The following is a 17322-nucleotide window of genomic DNA, read 5'->3' as shown; positions in this document are numbered from 1 at the left end:
GACTTAGATAAATGACATTGGGTTCCAGGCATCGCCTGTTTGTTGATGTGGCTCATTTAGCATCCAGTGTCTGGAATCTGTGGGTGAGAACGTGGCTGGGAGAGTGGATTTTTTGTCTCCCTGCTGACTGACTGCCTCTGATTTTGGATGAGGCCGGCCAAGATTTCTCTCCTCCTAATTTCCTTGGCAGTCTATGACTCTGGCTGCAAAGAGTGTTCAGATGGCCTCCTGGACATCAAACAGCTACAGCCCAACATTTGGTTACATAAAGAGCGAATGAATCATGAACACATGGATTATATTTCCGTTCAAATACACAGGGAGTTTGAATGATGGGAAATGGACTCTGGGCAGTACAGTTAGCACTAGGTTGGGGACATGGGTGAAGTCACTGAACAGATCTACCAATTTGTTATGTCCTCTGCACACCCCAAAACATTTCTCCTTAGAACCTTAGGACAGAATCCATTTAATTCAACAGGCTGTTGAAAGCTTGTTTTCCTGCCAAAGTAGTTGGGAGGCCAAAGGCATTTTTGCCAAAGGTTCTTGAAGCTTATTTTCCTTTCTCTCTCTCTCTCTCTGTCTCTCTCTCCCTCCCTCCCTCCTTCTCTCCCTTTCCCCTCCCTCCCTTCCTTCCTTCCTTTCTTCCTTCCTTCCTTCCTTCCTTCCTTCCTTCCTTCCTTTCTTTTTCTTTCTTTCTTTCTTTCTTTCTTTCTTTCTTTCTTTCTTTCTTTCTTTCTTTCTTTCTTTCTTTCTTTCTTTCTTTCTTTCTTTTCAAAGCCCATGAAAACTTAACATGCACAATGGGCTCTCCCCTTTTTTTGGCTTCTGTAGTGGAGCTTTTAATTTTCTTCCTTTTTCTTTGTTTTGAGGTAGAGTTTCATGTAAACCAGGCTTACCTCAAGCTTGCTATGTAACTGAGGCTGGTCCTCCAGAACTGTCCTCCTGTCCCACCTCCCAAGTACTGGGATTATAGATGACCATCACCATACTTTCTCCTCTGCTAGATACTATATTGCCTCTTTCATTGTGGCCCATTGAGTGCTAGGGTTTCTAAGGCCTATTACTACTCTTATGTTATTATATATATGATGCATATTCCTTTTATGAGACAGGTTTTCTCTGTTATGTAGCTCTGTCCTGGAACTCACTCACTGTGTAGACCAAGTTGGCCTCAAACTCATTGAACTCACAGAGATCCACCTGCCTCTGCCTCACAATTAAAGGCATACATCACCATGCCTGGCTAATATGACAGATGATGCTAAATTGCTAATATATATATATATATATATATATATATATATATATATACATGTATACACACACACACACACACACACACACACACACACACACACACACACACTACTACTACTCTCTATGGTCCACAGATGTTCTGAACTCTGTTTCTCCAAATCAAAGTCACCATGGTACTTCCCCTCTCAGATATTCTCCCTGTCATTATTAGCATCTTAGTGACTAGAATTCGCCACCAGCCACGACACTATCTTTACAGAAATGTTTGACTTCCCTCTGTACGTCAGATACTGTGTTATGTAAGGAGACATGAAGACAAGGACCCCAGTCTTGTTCTCAATGTCTTCACAATCCAGAGGAGAAGATGGACATTTGGATGAACAGTAAAATCACAGAATCAGGAATATGCAGAGCCCAACACAGCACGGGAAAGGGACATGATCACCCTGGTAGTGGGGACCGTGAAAGGAGGCTTGAGGGTAGTGAGCCCTGAGCATGAGCAAGACACAGTGGAGGAGAAGGCAGCTCACAGAAGCATGAAGGATGGAGGACCACAAGCTAGGAACAATTAGTCCAGAGTCAGGATGGCAAGACTCTGGACACGGAGTGGATACTGGCTGGGACAGGGACCAGTTAAAGAAGAAGGCTTTGGATCTGTTGTCCAGGTTTGGATTTTCTAAAAGCTAAATTTGTTCTTTGACAATTTTACACACATACTTCTTGCATACTGAACACCCTCACCCCATCTTCTCCTACCTCTCTGCTAGCCCCGTTTAGTCCACCTTCCCTACAAATCTTTTTCTCATGATCATATTTATTAATTTAGTTTTTGACCCACTGAGTAAAACCAGGATTGTCTATGTGAGCATGGGTTTGGTGCTATGTTTTGGAGCTAGTGGGCTAAGCAAGGGCTTAGCTTATGGATGACAAGGGCTCCCCTTCTCCTAGAATCTATCAATAGTTAACTATTCATCAGTAAGGGGCCTGTAAGACTCTCCCTTTCCATGACTGATTGTTGACAGGGAAAGCCACGGTGTAAGTAGCTGAAATTGTTGTAACTTAATGATTGTAAGGGTTGTATGAGTTGAGAAGATGCCATTTTGGTGACTTTTATATACCTTCTGGATACAAGCTTTCTGCCCCCTCTTGTGCAATGTTCTCTGAGTCTTAGAGGGGATTTTGTAATATCTCACTTGGAGCTAAGTCCTCAACCATCACGTATTCTCACTATCTTGGGCAGCCATGAGTCTCTGGATACACTGCTATTCACTGCAAAAGAGAGACTTCTCAAAGGCTGAGAATAGCTTTTGAATATGAGTATATACATGGAGATTTAGAAGGCAGTTTGATGCTCTGTCAGTTTATTTAAACAGCAATGGTAAGTTCCCCACTTGGGCCTATGCCATACCTGGATATTGGTCATTAACAAGGATTACAGTACCAGATAGACATGGGTTCCCTCCTGAGGAGCAGGACTTGGATTCAGTCATAGGAAAGTTGGTTACCTTCATAACATCTGTGCCACTATAGTACAGGTGAGCCAATTTTAATTGGCAAGTTGGTTTTTTTGGTCCATAGGGTTCACAGGTCCATTAACAATCCATGGAACACCTTCTAGCATTTGAAAACTAGCTAGCAGGAAGTTTTCCCAGCTCAGTTCTAGCTTGCTTTCTCTATATCTGACAACCAGGGTATGTGGTGTCTTCAGCAGTAGAGGGTCTTCTCCTCTAGTTCTAGTGGGTAACCAAGAAAACTGACAAAATAGTTGTCTTTCAGACCATGGAGCCTTCCTGACTAACTCCTGTGGAGGTGTCCCACACCTGGGACTGGAAAATTTCCTTAGTAACCCACTGCTTCTAGGAGCAGCAATATCTAACCACACTGGCTGATTCCTTTCATTTTTGGATTTTTAAAATTTGAGTTATGAAAGAGTATATTTCTTTGTGGCTTTTTCATACACCTTTTATTTGGCTAATTATCCTTCAACACCCTCGTCTCTCCAACCCCTCTTCCCCCTTGTTTGAATCTTTCCACTCCCCATTTTCCTTCTCACCTGTTCTGCTATCCTTCCTCCTGTAAGGCAATCCTCAGCCCTGAGGTCTCCTTCCTAGTTTTCCAGGTCCCTCCCATAGGTGCTACATGTTAAACAAATGTAACTGGAGAGTCAAAGCCAGGATCTACTCATGAGAGAGACCATGAAGAATTCGTCCTTCTGGGCCAGGATTACCTCACTCAGGACAAGATTTTCCCAATTTCATCTGTTTGGTTGCAAATTCCACAATTTCATTTTTCTTTATAGCTGAATACAGTTCATGTGTGTGCATGTACCACATTTACATATGTATATGTTTTCATTTTCCATTCATTAGCTGGTGGACATCTAGTCTGCCTTTATTTCCTAGGTATTGTGGATAGAGCAGTGATGAACATGGTTATGCAGATATTTTTATAAAATAAACCACAGTCCTTTGGGGATATGCCCAGGAGCCATGTGTCTGGGTCATATGTTTGTTCTATTTTTAGAGTTTTTGAATAACCCTACAGACATATTTCCAAGGTGGTTGCACCCCAATAACATTGTATAAGGGTTTCCCTTCCTCCACATCCATGCTAGCATTTATTGTCACTGGTATTCATGATGATGGCCATTCTTACTGGGGTAAGATGGAATATTAAAGTATAAAGAATATTTAATCTATATTTTCTCTGATAGGTAAGATTGTTGAACACTTTTTAAAAGTGTTTCCTATCAATTTACATTTATTTTTAGAGCTCTGTTTTTGCTTCATAGCCCACTTTTTAGTTGAGTTATTTGATTTCTTGGTTTCTAGAATTTTGAGTTCTTCATATATTTTGGACACTAATCCCTCTGTCAGATATGTATCTATTAAAGATAATCTCCCATTATGTGAGCTGTATCTCCACAAAGGATAGTCTCCTTTGCTGTACAGAAGCATTCCCATTTCATGAGATACACTTGTTAATTTTTAGTCTTACTTCTTTGTCAGGGACTAGCCTGACCTGTCAAATAGTCTTTGAAGGCAAGAGTGAGGACTGAGAAAAATATATGATATGATATGAATATAAAAAATATAGCATATGAAAAATATAGCTGTAGATGAAGAAAGGGACACAGGATAGCTTTGGGAAGGCTCTGGGTAAAGACCATAGTCACCTTGAGTTTATTCCTAATGGGATTTTTATACACTAGCAAGAGGAGAGGCAAAAGACCTCCACCTTTCAAGGTCAAGATACAAAGTACAAACAAGTGTTTAACCTTCCTTAATTTTCAAAACACTTGGCAACCAGCCTTATGGCAAAACATTTTGTAATTAGGCCTTGAAGTATAGGACATCTGGTAACCATGCCTTTGGCCAAAACTCCTATTATGAAGCCTTGCAGAGCAAAGCAAGCTCAGACTCTCTGACCCAGAGTCAAGATGGAATAAGGCCATACTATGGAGTATCTGTGGGCCCCCCACATTTCTTGTACCATCAGAGTTCCATTTAGAGAATTGGTTGAAGCATACTCCCTACTTTTTCTTCTAGAAGTTTCAGGGTGTCAAGTCTTATGTAGCAGTCCTTGATCTAGCTGGAGTCGACTTTTGTGAGCGGTGAAAGTAAAGGATCTAGTTTCCCTTTTCTGCAAGTTGATATCCGAGTTTCCCAGAACTGATTTTTTTTTTTTTTTAAGATACGATCTATTCTCTAGTCCATATTTCTGGCGTCATTATCAAAACTCAGGTAGTTGTAGTTGTATGGACTTATATCTGGCTCCTCTGTCTTATTCTACTGATGTACGTGTCCACTTTTTGCCAATACCATGAAGTTGTCTTTGTTGTTGTTGTTGTTGTTGTTGTTTTTCTATTTGTCACTCTACAGAAAACTTGAAATCAGGTGAAACACATCTACTGCAGCGTGCTTTTTGTTCAGGGTTGCTTTGGCTATATTTGGTCTTTTGTGTTTCTTTATAACTTTTTGGATTTTTTTTTGTGAAGAATGACCCTACACTTTTGATTAGAATTGTCTTGAATCTAGAGATTGCTCATGGGTGGATAGCTATTTTTGCAGTATTAATTCTTCTGATCCACGAGTGTGGGGCATGGTTCCATCTTCCAGCATCTTCTTCAGTGTCTTAATTCTGAAGTCTCTTCATTGTAGAGGCCTTTTATTTTCTTGGGAGGTTAATTTCTAAGTGTTTTATTTTAATTTATGTAGCTATTGTAAATGAGATCATTTCCCTGATCTCATTGTTAATATACTTGTTACTGGTATACAGGAAGGCTACTCATTCTGTGTGCTGATTTTGTATCCTGAAACTTTGCTGAAAGTCTTTATCAGCTCAAGGAGTTTTTAGGTGGAATCTTCATGGTCTCTTCTGTATAGAAATATGTCTGAAAATAGGAACACTTATCTTTTCATATTTGTGGCCCTTTTGTTTCCCTCTCTTTTCTTATTGATCAAGAACCTTATTGAATAGAAGTGAACATGAACACCTCATCTTCATTCTGGTCTTAGTAGGAATGCATTGGGTTTTCTCCAGTTAGTATGATGTTGGCCGTATTAAGTCTTTATTATGTTGAGGCATGTTCTCTCCATTCTCTCTCTCTCTCTCATCCTTCCTTCCCCCTTTTTCCCTTCATTCTTTCCCCTGTCTTATCTGGTCTTTGTATCAAGGTAACACTACCTTCATGACAATGTTTAGAAACAACCTTTCCTTTTCTATTATAGAGCAAGTTGAGTAGTATTGGTGTTAAGTCTTTGATGGTTACGTAGAATTCTGGAATATATCCACCTGGTCATGTTGTGGCTTTTTGTTTGTTGTGTTTTGTTTTTTTTGTGTGTGTGTGGAAACTTTTTATTACTGCTTCAATGTAACTGGTGATAATATATGTGTTTAAATTATTTATTTCATCTTGGTTTAATTTTGGTAAGTCATATGCACCTAGATATTCACCCATTTCCTTTAGGTTTTATTAGATTTAGTGAAACAGATTTTTTTCCAACACAGAAGATATTTTATTCAAGTGTACAAAACAGTGTTATTTTTTATGTGTTACTGGTTTTAAGTTACAGAAATAAGTCAAAACTAAAATATGAAAACAAATAGCTTCCATTTAGAGAGAGCTGAAATCAGTGAAGACATTCCTAACAACTGAACTTCTGTCTTGTGTCTATTTTCCAGTTTTTCAGGGTCTACTGGGCCAAGTCCTTTGCTGTCTGTGCTCTGCTTTTCCCAGTTTTTTTTCTTTTCCTCTCTCTTTGCCCTCTGTCTTTTTCTCTGACTCTGGTTCATTCATACAGGGTTCTGTTCATGCTGGTCTAGGAGAATCTTTTTGTTACTCTTAATTTCAGCCTCCATTTTCATGTCTTCCTTTTCATCCTCTACCACATGCTGAGTTTTCCCCTGGCACTGCTCGGGTACCACTACCATTCTGTTTCTTCAGCATCTTTTGTTAAAGCGTTACTGTCAACTCTGAGAACACTTTAAAGTCTGTGGAGCTCCCTTGGGGCATGTCCCCAACTTTTCAGCACACATCTTCCTTTTAGCCATGCTTTGACTAAGAAACAGGACCACACAATGTGTGTAGAATGCCAGCCACAGAATACAGATGTTTAAAAAGTATGTCTTTACGCTTTTCCCCCCCTGCATTTTATTGGTGTCTATTTTGATGTCTTTTAGTTCTAATTTTATTAATTTAGGTTCTATCTTTTTTAATATTTTGGTTGATTTGGCTAAGGGATGGTTTGTCAATATTGTTTATCTTTTAAATGTTGTTCTTTATTTTAGATTTCAATTTTTTTATGTGTATGGGTGTTTTACCTGCATGTATGGTCTATCTACCACATGCATCCAGTGTTCTCAGAGGCCTTAAGAGGGCATCAGGAACCCTGACACTGAAGTTGCAGTTGATTGTGAGTCACCATGTGGGTACTGGAACTTGAACCCAGATCTTCTGGAAGAGTAGCCAGTGCTCTTAACTGCTGAACTGTCTCTCCAGCCCTTTGTTTATCTTTTCAAAGAACTAACTCTTCATTTTATTTATTTATTTATTGGCATTTTTTTCCTATTTCACTAGTTCCTGCCATGATCTCTTGTTTGTCTACGTCTTTGGGTTTCATTTGTTCTTTCTTTTCCAAGGCCTTAAGGTGTGTCATTAAACTGCTTATTTGGGATCTCCCAAATTTTTGATGGAAGCCTTTAGAGCTATAACATTTTCTCTTAGGATGGCCTTCATTGTATCCCATATATAGATTTTGATATGCTCCATTTTTGTCTTTTTCAATCCTAGAATATTATATTTTCTCCTTAATTTCTGTAGGGACCCACACAACAGTGTGATGTTAATATCTGTGAGTTTGTGTGTTTGGTAGTATCTCTTAGTGCTGATATCTAACTTTATTTCAGTGTGGCCAGATAGTATACAGGATATTACTTATATTTTCCTATATTTGTTGAGGTTTGCTTTGTGTCCTGAGATATGATTTATGTTTATTTTGTGGAAAGTTCCATGAATTGTTGAGAAGAATGTGTATTCTGCTGTGTTTGGGTGGACTGTTCTGTAGATTCATGAGGTCTGTTTTTATTTATGGTTTCATTTAACTCCAATGTTTTTATTATTTTTTTTCTGTCTAGATGACCTGTCTATTGGTGATTGTGTGATATTGAAATACCTAACTATTAAAGTGTTGGAGTTAATCTGTGGCTTTCCATCTTGTAATATTTGTTCTATGAAATTTGGTTCACTTGAATTTGGTGCATATATATGTTGAGAATTGTAATGTCTTCTTGGTAGGTTGTTCACTTAATAAGTATAAAGTGACCTTTCTTATCCCTTCTGACTAGTTTAACTTAGAGTCTATTCTGTCTGGTATTTGAATAGATGTGCTTTTGTAGTTATATTTGTTTAAAGGACCTTTTTCTATCCCTTTACCCTAAAGTGTTTCTACCACTGATGGTAAGTTGTGCTTCTTGGACATCCTATTTTCTAATCCAGTCTGCTAGTCTTTGTCTTTCTATTGATCAATTGGCATCATTAATATCCAGAATTATTATTGAAAGATGTGTATTCATTCCCATCATGTTGTTGGTCTTGTGGTATTTTCTTCGATTTCTTTGGATGAACTGTCTCAGTGTTGTTTAGTTTTCCCTTATGTCCTCTTAGATGTGTTTATCCTACTCTTCAGTCTGAAGCAATCCTTCCAAGATCCTCTATAGTCCTGCCTTAGCTGTCCTGTATTTCTTTAGTCTGTTTTTATCACAGGGACTTTGAGTTTCTCTTTCAATTATAATAGATAGTTTTGTTGGGTGTAATAGTCTGCTTTGGCAGTTGTGATCTTTTAGAACTTGGACTACATCTTTCCAGGCCCTTGGGGCATTAAAAGTTCCCATTGAACTATCAGCTGTTATTATAATGGGTCTGCCTTTATATGTGGCCTGGCCTTCATCTCATGAAACTTTTAGTACCTTTCATTTACTATATATTTTTACCATTTTAACTATCGTATGTAATGGGGAGTTTTTTCCTCCTCTGGTCTTGTCTCTTTTGTATTCTGTGGTCCTCTTCTACCTGGATAGGCATTTCTTTCTCCAGGTTTGGAAATTTTCTGTGGTTTTATTGACAATCTTAACTATGCCTTTGTCCAGGAATTCTCCCCTTTTCTATGCTCATACATAGATTTGGTGTTTAAGGTGTTATAAAGTTTTGATATGTTCCAGTCTGTGTTTTTATTGAATGATTCAATTTTTCTACTTTGTCTTCCATCCCTCTGTTTTTAACATGATTCACTCTGTTGGTGAGGCTTTCCACTGAACTTTTTATTAGGATTATTGAGTTTTTCATTTCCTGTTTCATTTCACTTTGGGTTTTCTTTAGTGGCTCTGTTTCTTTACTAAATTCAACTTTCATATCCTGCATTGTCCTTACAATTTCTTTCATCCATTTGTCTTTTCTTGGATTTTAATAGTTTTATCCAATGTTCTCTTTATGTTCATTCATTCAGGCATTTAGTTGTGTCTTGTCTGAATGTTTTAAACTCATTGAACACGTTTGTAATTGGTCTTTGGAATTCTGTCTTGAATTTCATCTAAGTTGTTCCTTAGGGAACATTACTGTGGGACTGGTGATGGAGAGAGGGGACATGTTGCTTTGGTTTATCATGTTGTTTGTATTTTTACAATGCAGATTTAGCATGCTCATTATCTTTCAGTATAAATTCTAGCCTACCAGGCTGAGATCCTGACGTGGGATGATAGACTGGGTGGCTTGAGGGCAGCCTCAATAGTGTGAAGCCCAGACTAAGAGGCAGGGGTCCTAGTGAGACTAAGGTCTCTTACTGGGGCCAGGGTCAGAGGGAGTGGGTGGAGTAACTATGGTGTATAGGACCTAGGGAATTATGGGACAAGGGTCCAGGCAGGGTCTAGGGCTGGAGGGACTGTATGGGACTAGAAGTGGCATGGGCCAGTACCAGAGTCTGGGGAAGCAGCAGGGTCATTTACCACACTAGGAATAGAAGGATTCTGTGGCAGCTATTGGGCATAGGACTAGAGATGGAACTGTGTAGATTTGAATTTTATTGTATAGTTTATGTGGCCTTCAGAGCAGCAAGCTAAATGTATATAGGCCCAGTTCCTGTGACTATGGAAGAGGGAGGACTGGAAGAAGGTTAGATTGGCAGAAGGTAAGAGATTTTGAGGATTACCCCAATGCATATTACAAGAACTTTGAGCGGAAAGTGGCAGAGGAACAGAGAGGCATCATTATCTATCCTAGACATCTGACTTAGGGCTCGGGTTGCACACGAAGATAATTAAAAGGAGTTGGGGCACTTTGGAAAGATGGGCTTGTGTGTCAGGACTATAGATGATGCTAGGAGAGAAAACACAGAAGGTCTCAGAAACAGTCTCCATCTATCAGATTGCCATCTCTTGAACTCACTCCGTGTTTCATCCATACTGGTTCCTAATACAGAATTGATTATCCTTATTACCTTTTTCCTTTCAGCTCACTCAATGACTGCCAAAATGAACTCATTCATATGGAGCTTCCCTAAATGGACTCTTGCTAAGCTTCTTTTCCAAGCCCCTGTGTCCTCCATTGCTTTGTGAGTGTCTGAGCCTCCAAGGACAGCACCCATGCCACTCAACTGCTATTTGGCAACACCAAGTGCCACTTTGGAACAAATGAAGGCAGTTCTTTTTGGTGATGGAATTTAAATCCAATATACCTGCTTACCATGGTCAACACAAAAAAGCATCAGAGATTCTGTAGTGTGAGTTGCTATTAGTGTGGGCTCAAGGAGAAGAGGGATCAGGGAAGCATGTGCAATGGTCTGTGGCCATGTAATGGTATGGCAGTTTCTCTACTGTTAAGTGGGTGGGTAGGTTCATCTCTGTGGGTGAATGGCTAGTACTTTGGAGGCATAGCATAAGAGCAATGGAATGTGGGCTTAAGTCTCGTAGGGACCAGCATGGGAAAAAATGATGATGGAATAGTGGTCAAATGGAATTGGCAGCGGAAGACCACAGAAAGAAAAGCTGTATCCTGGGGCTTCAGGGATGCCTTCCCCTTGGCTCCTCGCAGGGCAGCCTGGGGACCAACTAGCACGGGGTCATTACAAAGTGCAAGGACAAGAACAGACTAGGATTTAAGGGCAGAGGTAGAGGAAGGTGGGGGAAAAGCAATTGAAAGAAAAGAAAAGGTTAGAGAATCATGGCTGTGTGCTTTGTAGACAGTACAAGCATAGAGAAAGGAAGCCAGCCGAGGGCCAACCCTGCACAGGAGCCATATCTACCAATTATCACAGAGAAAAAGGGACAGGAACCTCAGTAAGCTCCAAGCCAACATAGGGGTTGTGTCCACTGCTGACCATGAAGACAAAGGGACAGAAACCCAGGTGAGGGCCAAACCTATGGTAGGCATGGTGTAGGGATGCTTTGGGTCCTCACAGCCTCACTGGTGACTTCTCCTGGCTCTGCAGCTTGTATAAAAGAAAGGAAATCTGTTGAAGGCAGTTGGGCAGCTGGGTGCGAGAATGCCTCAGTGCTGTGGTTTCTGTGACGTCCATTCTGTTTTTTCATCACTGAGCTCCTTTTTCTCCTGTTTCATGCCTGAGCTTAAAGTCACACAGGCCACCACTCCCTGTGTGCCCAGTTTGCCCTTTGCATCTAAGGCGACAGTATGTTTCTGGTTTTCTCTTGCTTTTTTTGGTTTTTGTTTACTTATTTGTTTTAATTTTTTGTGGTTTGACTGTGGAGCTTCCCTTGTGAACTGATCGCCACTCTGTGACCCTTACCTGTAGTTTTGATTGCCTCAGATTGGACCATGGGTCTCTTTCTGGTTGGCAGTCATCTATGTTCATCCAGTTGTCCTGGAGAGGTGGGATGCAAACAATAGACTTTTGTCCCTGGGCTCTGCATGCTATGGCAGTCTCCATCCCAACATTCCATCCATGCTTCTGCCTCCCCCAGCTTGGCCCAGCTGCGGCCACAGAGTCAACTCTCTGAGTCCAGGCTGATCTCAGGTAGGAAGAGCAATACCAACTCCACACAGTGGATGCGTTATCCTTTAATCCTTCAAGGACAGAATAAAGTCATGATCTTCCAGAATAAGCCCTTTGCTTTGGATCTGTTACCTAAGCTGTCTCTGTGTTTCCCTGGATGCTCTCTGGGTCTCCAGTTGCTTTGTGGATCCCTCTCTAAGCTCATACTTAGTCACCTCCCTTATCTATCTATCTATCTATCTATCTATCTATCTATTTATTTATTATCTATCTATCTATCATCTATCTGTTTGTTTGAATGCAGGCTTGTGTATATGGGTACATGTGGGCATGGGATACCTGCGTGTGTGTGTGTGTGTGTGTGTGTGTGTGTGTGTGTGTGTGTGTGTTTTCAATCTATCACTGCCACGTCCAATATAGACTATCTCCGTCCATCATTTTGTCATCGTATAGGACTAGGGTGGCCAGCAGCTGCTGCCTTAAATTGAAAGGGTCAGAGTAAGAGTCAGTACACTTCATCCCTGAAGAAAGAAGACAAGCTGTTGTGTGGGAAGGAAAAGTCAGAGATCCTTCAGTGTGGGAGTCTCCAGGAATGGTCCAAACAGTGGTCAGTCTCACATTGAGAAGAAGCTGGAGAGAAAGAGCCAGGCTGGAATAGGAGTAGAGAGCTCATTGGGGAGGGAACAGAGGCAGGGAAGACAAAAAAAAAAAAAACTGGCTTGCAAGTAGCCTTGCACTGCTCAACATCCTCAGTGGAGTTCTGGTTCTATCAAGAGCTGACTTGAGTCAGATCCGTGAGGATGGAAGAGGGCCCTGAAGCTGGGTGGGCATATGGATGCCCAGCTGGGACACTACAGCATCATGTTTGGCCCAGAGCATGTGCCAAGAAGTCCTTGCCACGTTGAACTGACATCCTGGTGACTTGGCATATTTCTCACTGTGACCCATGTTTGCTCTTGGGAATTCATACATAGTTCACAGAGTAGTTTGGAATTTTGTGTATTGGCCACGGATGAGTAATGATGAATATGAATTTATGTCTGTGCACGTATGTATACACAATGCAAAACATACATAATAGAAAACACTTGCAAGAAAGGCTTCTAGAATTAAATGAGACACTATGTCTGTGTCTTCAGAAAACAGTCTATAAGTTAAACATATAAGATGAGACAGCTATAAAGCACATAGAAGGTCAATTAAGTCGGTCGGATCCATTTCTACAGTCTGTTGAAAAGTCTCCTGCCAGGGATCCCTGCAGACAAGGCAGCCCTGGCCCAAGTGTCTTTGGCTCATCTTGCTGGTGTTTACGGACAGAGCAGGATAGCTATTTATTCTTTCTGAGTTGGATTTGGGGGTAGAGGAAGTGGGCAGTGCTCTTTAAGACTCTCGTTGCTTCTGTGGTCCTTTGTCTTTAAGAAAGTCATTTCCCCTTAATGCCCCAGCATCCCCATGCTTGTGTTGAAAGGCCACCATAGAAGAAAGTCTTTGCAGGTGCTCAACAAAGTCCTGGGGCCTGCTAAGGTAGGGGTGAAGACAGCAGTCCTGTTCCTGTTATTCATTCCACCAGAACAACTTCACAGAGGTTCATTTCAGAGCTTGCTGTCCCAAGCTTTGAGAAAAGAAGCTGGTTCTCTCAAGACACATGACTTAGATCCTCTAGAAACAATGGTCACCAGGGATCAGTCTGGGGACCAAAGATCCTTGTTGTCTCACCTGGGGACTGGTGTGATGCATTTTCATTGATGCAGCTGTTTAGTTCTTGGTTGAGAAACTGGTTGGTATTTTTTATGTGTTTTGCACGAATACTGGGTGTGGCCCCACCTCTGTCATTTCTTAGTTCTATGGCCATAAAGAAATTCCCTAAGCTCTCTGAGCATCTTTTTCTGTAGTTTCAATGGGGGAAACTGTGAGGTTTAATAACAACATCTGTGCTGTTCCATTCTTTGTGCAGTATGAAACTCGAGCATTAGCTGACAGCTGAGCTGAGTTTGGGATCTCTAACACTACCACTGATGACCTATCAGAATTTGGGGGTTGTTTCTCTGTGACTTGTACTTACCAAATAATCCAGGTTAGAGAGGCAATCTGTGCATTTGCTCTTCTTTGAAGACTGTTTGAAGCCCCATTTCTCCTTACCATCAATATTTAAAAATAAAAAAGTATTTGAAATAGCATCAATTCATATATAGATTGTTTCTCATTCCCTGAGGGAAAAAAAATTGGCGAAGCCTGTGAACATTTAAAAAATAACAGGTTTGTTGAACAATGTTTAGTGGTGCTGGTTAATCTAGGCTGTTAACTTGAGAAGGTATAAGATCACCTATGAGACAAATCTCTAGGTGTGTCAGTGAGGGAGATTCCCAATCAGTTTAGCTGAAGTAGGAAGATCTACCTTGAATGTGGACAGCACCATCCTTTGGGGTAGGGTCCTGCACTGAAGAAGAGGGTAAAAGTAAACTGAACATGGACGTCTGTCTCTCAGTTTCCTGACTGCTGACAGTGTGACCAGCCACCTCATGCTCCTTCTCCATGCTATACCCTCAGGTTGTGAGCTGAAAGAAATTCTTCCTTCCTTGAGTTACTTCTTGGTAATCATTTTGTCATGGAAATGAAAAACATAACTAATACAAACAAGAACATTAACCTTTAGGTGGGCTTAACATCCTTGAGTTGAAAACACATGATTTAATGCTTATCATTAGGCCCTAACCCCTTTCCTGGCTTTTCTGAGTTTTCTGCAATTCTCTTGGGTTTCTGTCATGTGGGCTGTCCCTTATCATGACATGTGGCAGGCAGGTCTGTCTGTAAGAATGTGTGGGGAGTGGCCAAGGGATGGAAAGTCAATGCTAATGTCTTCTGATGACAGAGCTTGGAGGACAGCAGGTCACTTGGGGCACAGACCTTTGTGGACAATGAACAACGCCTTGGAGGTCTGTGTTGTGTATGATTTGACAATGCCAATGGGGAACAACACAGAAGTCCAGGAAATGGGCAGTGGAAGTGGAAGCAAAGTGGGATCTCCATCATTGAGCAACATTGTCCTCCCAATCCTGAACAGTGTGTTTAATTAGTTTATTTGGCATGGATTAAAACAATGGCTCCTTCCTGGATTGTGGGGTTAATGAAATGGGCCATGGGATGAACAAAGGAATACTCATGCAAATAAAAAGCAACTCCATTATACTTCTCCAAACTTTGTGTTATGTAGGTGGATGAGCAACACACCTTGTTTTGTAAACTGTCTTGCTCACTTAGCACAATCTCACAGACCTCTTCCTGTGACTGTAAGTGTCACCCTATCTACCTTGTTTATTTAGCCTGTTTCTAGGGCCACTGCAATTTGGGACCATGGAAATGGCATAACAGATGAGGCTCTCCTGGTGCATCCTACAGGTCCAGGATCCAAGATGTTCTAGGTCCCCATCCTCACCAAGGGTGACTCTCAGGGAGTTGTTCTGACCTCAGGTGCTAATAACAGGGGCCTTACTTGAAACCCACATTGTTACTCTGAGAAACAATGATGACCTAGACTTGTCTTTTTCAATTGTGGGTTTCTACCCCACATGGGATCACACAACTGAGTAAAAATCTAATTTAAATCAAAGACTTACCAAATTTAAGATTTTTCTGGAAGTTCTGGCTTGTGCTCATGGAGTCTCACAACTTTATAGCCACCTACTATTATTATGCATCACAAAATCAGCCACACAGTGCCGATAAACACTGTCTGCAAAGCCTCAGCTCAGATGCAAGACTATGCCATGAATTGCAGTGGTCTGGGCAGTACATCCAAAGTCTTCTGTTCTTTTTAAAATGTAATGGGTTAGTTACAGATAACAAAGACTTAATATTTTTCTACCATCATGCCCCATCACATAAGCATTGAAATTGTAAGCCTATGGATTGCATTGTGATAGAATGCTTGATTTAAAAAAAAAAAAGTTTGTGAGATACACGGTGGTCAAGATGAAGAGAGTGAGACTGTGGAATAGTCAGCCTTTAACGGGACATCTGTATCACACTTTCCTCCGAAGGCTCAGGAGTCAGTGTGAAAAGAGGGTGGGAAGACTGTCAGAATCAGAGGCAGTGGATGACTCCAAGGAAAGAGTACTTTTCAGACACAGCAGGGCAGTTGCATGTGTGAACCCACAACAATGGTGACAGTATGCACAAGACTTTTGCAAGCTCAAGCCAGACCAAATGACAACATGGACAGGGGAGGTGGGTACCAAGTCCATTCCTAGCTCAGGAGCTATCAGAAACTGATAGGTGCTGGGAGAGAAACGGCCAGTTTTCTTTAAAGGTGTGGCTCCTGGTATGTGAACCATGGTCCAGTGGATGCTCGAACACCCAAGAGAATATGGGCATAACACACTGGACTCAACGGGTGCAAAAAGAGAAAGAAAAGAGGTCACAAAATTGGAGGAGGGGAGGAGGGGAGGGAGGGGGGGAGGGGAAGGGGAAGAGGACAGGGAGGGGAGAGTGAATCCTGGAGGAGGTGGGATGAGAGGTGAATATGATGAAAATGCATTCTATGAAATTCTCAATGAATTAATTAAAAATTGCTGTAAGTCACTGATTTGAGTTTGATTAAAAATTTATTACTTGTGGGGCTGGTGAGATTACTTAGCAGTTAAGAGCACTGACTGCTCTTCCAGAGGACCTGGGTTCAATCCCCAGCACCCACATGGCAGTTCACAACTGTCTGTAACTCCAGTTCCAGGGGATCTTCACACAGACATGCACACAGGCAAAACACCAATGCACATAAAATAAAAATACATCAATTACTTAAAAAAATCTTTAAAAAATTAAAAAAATTTACTTGTATTTCATTTTGAGATTAGGACAGAATTTCCAGACATTTTTGAATAACCCTGAACCTACTTTGCTACATATTTATGCTAAGCAGTATTCTCAGCACTGATGATCATAAAATCAAAATATTGGCCAACTCTACATTTTGCATCATCAAATACTCACCTAAGATTTAGTCTTTTATGTAAAAATAAAGAATCCTTCTCATTAGCAATGCAAAATTGCTTTTTTCTTTAATAAATGGTAAAATTGTAGATATACTAAAGAATTTTTTATGATTTGTAGATAAATGTTTGATTTGAATGTCTATTTGTTGTTGCTGTTGAGACAGGGTTTCTCTGTGTAATTTTGGAGCCTGTCCTGGATCTCACTCTGTAGCCCAGGCTGGCCTCAAACTCACAGAGATCCTCCTGGCTCTGCCTCCCAAGTGCTGGGATTAAAGGCATGCTCCACCACCACCCGGCTGAATGTCTATTTTAAATACCTATCTACCCAAGGACATGTAAAAATTTCTTGGGTGCAAAGAAGTCATGAGAAAAAAAAAAACATTTAAGAAGCCTTAATCTAAGGTATATTTGTGAATGTGCAGGTGCATCCCCTGAGTAGAGCAATGGAGGTTCAAAGGGATCAGGGCTGCCACGATAGGGCTGTATTCTAGGAAGACTCGGTTGCTTGACAGGTATTTCAAGAACTGCCCCAGGGTCTGTCTCACTTTGTCCCTTTTGATCCCAAGAGTCTG

Source organism: Onychomys torridus, chromosome 1, assembly GCF_903995425.1.
Source record: "Onychomys torridus chromosome 1, mOncTor1.1, whole genome shotgun sequence".
In the NCBI taxonomy this organism is placed as follows: Eukaryota; Metazoa; Chordata; class Mammalia; order Rodentia; family Cricetidae; genus Onychomys; species Onychomys torridus.
This window is presented reverse-complemented; position numbering follows the sequence as displayed.